Source organism: Chionomys nivalis, chromosome 7 (assembly GCF_950005125.1).
Source record: "Chionomys nivalis chromosome 7, mChiNiv1.1, whole genome shotgun sequence".
NCBI classification, from domain to species: domain Eukaryota; kingdom Metazoa; phylum Chordata; class Mammalia; order Rodentia; family Cricetidae; genus Chionomys; species Chionomys nivalis.
The window spans coordinates 22,351,843-22,355,910 of record NC_080092.1 but is presented as its reverse complement, the minus strand read 5'-3'; the positions used below and the strand labels follow the sequence as shown (position 1 = coordinate 22,355,910).

At 46.1% G+C, this 4,068-nt stretch overlaps 1 pseudogene; it reads left to right on the top strand.

Moving 5' to 3' along the window:
* Nucleotides 1–1,075: 1,075 nt before the first annotated feature.
* On the top strand, nucleotides 1,076–2,169 carry LOC130878647 (lactosylceramide 4-alpha-galactosyltransferase-like; annotated as a pseudogene).
* Nucleotides 2,170–4,068: the final 1,899 nt, after the last annotated feature.

The following is a 4,068-nucleotide window of genomic DNA, read 5'->3' as shown; positions in this document are numbered from 1 at the left end:
ATGATTTCATTATGTTTCTTTGAATTTACCCATATTTATCCATGTATCCTCAGTTTTATGTGTAGTTTTGTTAATTTGGATATAAGGGCTTGACTACCTTATTAATTTTCTCAAAGAATCCACTTTTTCTTTTATTGATTCTTTTTCTTCTTATTTATTTGTTTCTATTTTACTAATTTCAGCCCTGAGTTTATTTTTTGATGTCTACTTCTTTTAGGTGATATTTCTCTTTTTGGTTTTGGAGCTTTCAGGTATGCTGAAAAGTTACTAGTATGAGATTCCTCCAGCTATTTATATAGATGTGCCTAGTGCTATGAACTTGCCTCTTAGAACCTCCATCTTTGTGTCCCATAGGTGTGGGTATATTTTATATTAATTGTCATTCAATTTCAGAAAGTCTTTAATTTTTTTATTAAATGCTATTTGGCCAAGTTTTCATTCAGTAGTGAGTTTTTGTTGTTGTTGTTGTTGTTTGTTTGTTTGTTTTTTTGTTTCCATGAGTTTGTAAACATTTTGTTGTTACTGTTGTTGTTGATACAAAGCTTTTATCAAGGCAGTAGCTGCCGGCCGCCGCGGGAGTCAGAGGTGGCCTGGCAGGCCTGTGCATCAGAGGACAGATCATGTTCCTGTTGGCATGGAAGATGGGCTCCTAACCCAGTGCGCATACCCAGGATGCCTGCAGGCGGCTAGGGCTCCACCTCCTCGTCATGGGCTGCCCAGGCTGGTCAGTAGCCCTTTAACCTGGAAAGAGTCCATCCCGGTAGCTCAGACCCCAGCTCTTCCCTGTGGGATGGCCATTCCAAGAGTGCTGGAAGGGACTCAACTCTCAGGTTCCCGTAATTCCTGCCTGCTTGTGTCCACTCAAGTGTCCTGCTTCCTAATGTCAAAATGATGCAACTGTCCCCTGGAGTGGCCAAGAGTCTGAGGGGTGTGAACGCCACCTGGAAGATAGAACAGCTATGGTGTGATCCAGGGCCAGGGCTGCTGTTAGTCTTTTGGGTATAGGACTGAGTTCCTCCAGTGAGCCACGCACCCTTTCGGCCACTCCTTTTCCAGACCAGCTCTCTCCCCAGGACGAGACCATCACTCCTTGTGGTCATCTCCTGCTGTAATCTGGGGAGACCATGTTCAAGCCTCCCGACTGCCTGCTGAGGATGCTCCGGGGCACCCCCAGACAACCGTTCTTCACTCTCTTCATTATCAGCTTCAAGTTCACATTCCTCGTCTCAGTCATGATCTACTGGCACACTGTGGGTGCACCCAAGGACCAAGGACGACAGAATAGCCTGCCAGTGGACTTCCCCTGCACCCAGCTGGCCTTTCGTGGCATCCTTGTCCCAGGCAACATCTTCTTCCTAGAGACCTCAGACAGGACCAAACCTAGCTTTCTGTTTATGTGTTCTGTGGAGTCTGCTGCCAGGGCACACCCAGAGTCCCAGATAGTGGTGCTCATGAAGGGGCTACATAGGTACAAGTCAGGCCTGCCTCGGAACCTTGGCATCTCTCTCCTGAGATGCTTCCGCAATGTCCAGATACAATCTTCGGACCTGAAGGAGCTGTTTCGGGACACACCATTGGCAGCCTGGTACTTGGAGGCGCAGAACAGCTGGGAACCCTACCTGCTGCCGGTACTGTCTGATGCCTCTAGGATCGCGCTCCTCTGGAAGTTCGGTGGCATCTACCTGGACACAGATTTCATCGTCCTCAAGAACTTGAGGCCTGACCAACACGCTGTGCGTCCAATCGCAATACGTCCTCAACGGAGCCTTCCTAGCCTTTGAGCGCCACCATGACTTCTTGGCGCTGTGCATACGTGACTTTGTGGACCACTACAATGGTTGGATTTGGGGCCACAAGGGCCCCCAACTGCTCACCCGAGTCTTCAAGAAATGGTGCTCCATCCGCAGCCTGAAGGAAAGCCACACTTGAGGAGTTACTGCCCTGCCCCCTGAGGCATTCTACCCCATCCCCTGGCAAAACTGGAAGAAATACTTTGAAGACATCAGCCCTGAGGAGCTGACCCGGCTGCTCAATGCCACCTATGCTGTTCACGTGTGGAACAAGAAAAGTCAGGGTACATACCTCGAGGCCACGTCCAGGGCTCTGCTGGCCCAGCTCCATGCCCGGTACCTCCCCACAACACACGAAGCCATGAAGATGTACTTGTGAGGGCCATCCAGACTGCCTTCGTATTATCTCAGCTCTGTTACTGCCTGTCCTAGAGAGGCAAGACGAGCGGGAAGCAAAGAGGGCTCTGCCCTGCTGCTGCTGACTTTAGAGGAGACCAAGGCTGACCTGGGGAGCATGTGCCACCTCTGCGCTCCAGCCCCTCCAGGCCAGAGTGACCCTGGTGAAGATACTTGGGCTCGTGTTTTGGGCTGGCAGGTGATTCTAGAATTAGTAGCATCTGGGGCTTTACTGAGCTAGATCAGCAAGCCTGGAACAATGGAGAGCATTCTAAGGTCGCTGCAAGACAGATGGGGCCAGGAGCAGAGCTCAGAGAAGCCTGGGTAGAAGCGTTGCAAAAGGTGGGGCTCTCCCAACTGAGTGAGCCCAAGGGGAGGGGCAGAGCTGCTGGGAGCTCCATCTTTCCTCCCTTGGGGCATGGCTCTGCAGATCTGCCAAAGCCCATCCCGTTGATCAGGGTATGTGGAGATTATTTGGTGTGGGAAAAGCTTTTTGTTTGTTTGTTTGTTTGTTTGTTTTTTTGGGGAGGGATGTTGGTTTGGTTTGGTTTTTGGATTTTCCAGTCAGGATTTCTTTTGACTATCCTGTAATTCACTCTGTAGACCAGGTTGGCCTCGAACTCACAGGGATCTGCTTGCTTCTGCCTCGCGAATGCTGGGATTAAAGGCGTGGGCCACCACCACCTGTCTGGGAAAAGTGTTTTAAAGGCCCTCCTTGTGGTCGACACTGGAGGCTATAATAAAAGTGACTTACCAACTTCTAAAAAAACAAAACAAAACAAAACAAAAAAACAAAAAAAAAAACAAAGCTTTTATCAAGGCAAGGTGGTCAGAAATGATGTAGAGTGCCATTTCAACTTTGTCGCATTTGTTGACACATGCTTTGTGCTCAAATATGTGGTCAGTTTGGGAAATAGTTTCATGAGCTGTTGAGAAAAAAAAAGGATATTAATTTGTGTTTGGGTGAAATGTTCTGTAAATCTGTTTATTAGGTCCATTTGGTTTATGATATCAGCTCCAAATTTTCTGTGTTTAGTTTTTTTCCTAAATAACCTGCTTATTGATGAGAGTGATAAACAAAAGTCATTTATTGTCACTGGGTGAGTCAATACATGATTTAAGTTGTAGTAATATTTATATAAAAGAAAGAACTAGAAAAAAACACTGAGTGTCCTTTTGTTTGTTGTATATATATTAAGAATTACATAATTTTCTTGTTGGATTCTTTTCTTGGTAGAGTATTGTTGTAATATGAGCAGCGGGGCTACGTTCCTAGCACCCGGCCACCCGCATGGCTAGCTTTATACCCGAAATAATTACACGGAAACCGTATTCTTTTAATCACTGCCTGGCCCATTAGTTCCAGCCTCTTATTGGCTACCTCTTACATATTGATCTAACCCATTTCTAATATTCTGTGTAGTACCACGAGCTGGCTTACCAGGAAAAATCTTAACCTGCGTCTGTCTGGAGTGGGAGAATCATGGCGACTGCCTGACTCGGCTTCCTTCTTCCAGCATTCTGTTCTGTTTACTCCGCCTATCTAATTTTCTGTCCTATCAGGGCCAAGCAGTTTTCTTTATTAATTAACCAATAAAAGCAACAGATAAATGTAAGACCCACCTCCATCAGAGTATGTAGTATCCTTCCCTATCTCTTCTGATAAATTTTGGTTTGAAGTAAGTCTACTGTATCATGTGTTAGAATGGCTATATCTGATTGTTTTTCAATGATCTTTCCACTTTGCAGTAACAGAAGTGATCTGAATTTATTGTGAAACTCCACTTATTACATTTAGTTTGACCATTTCTCAGGGTAGTTACATACAGCAAATAGTATCTTGGGATGCCAGTGGCAGCAGCAAACAAAATTTCCAGTCTAC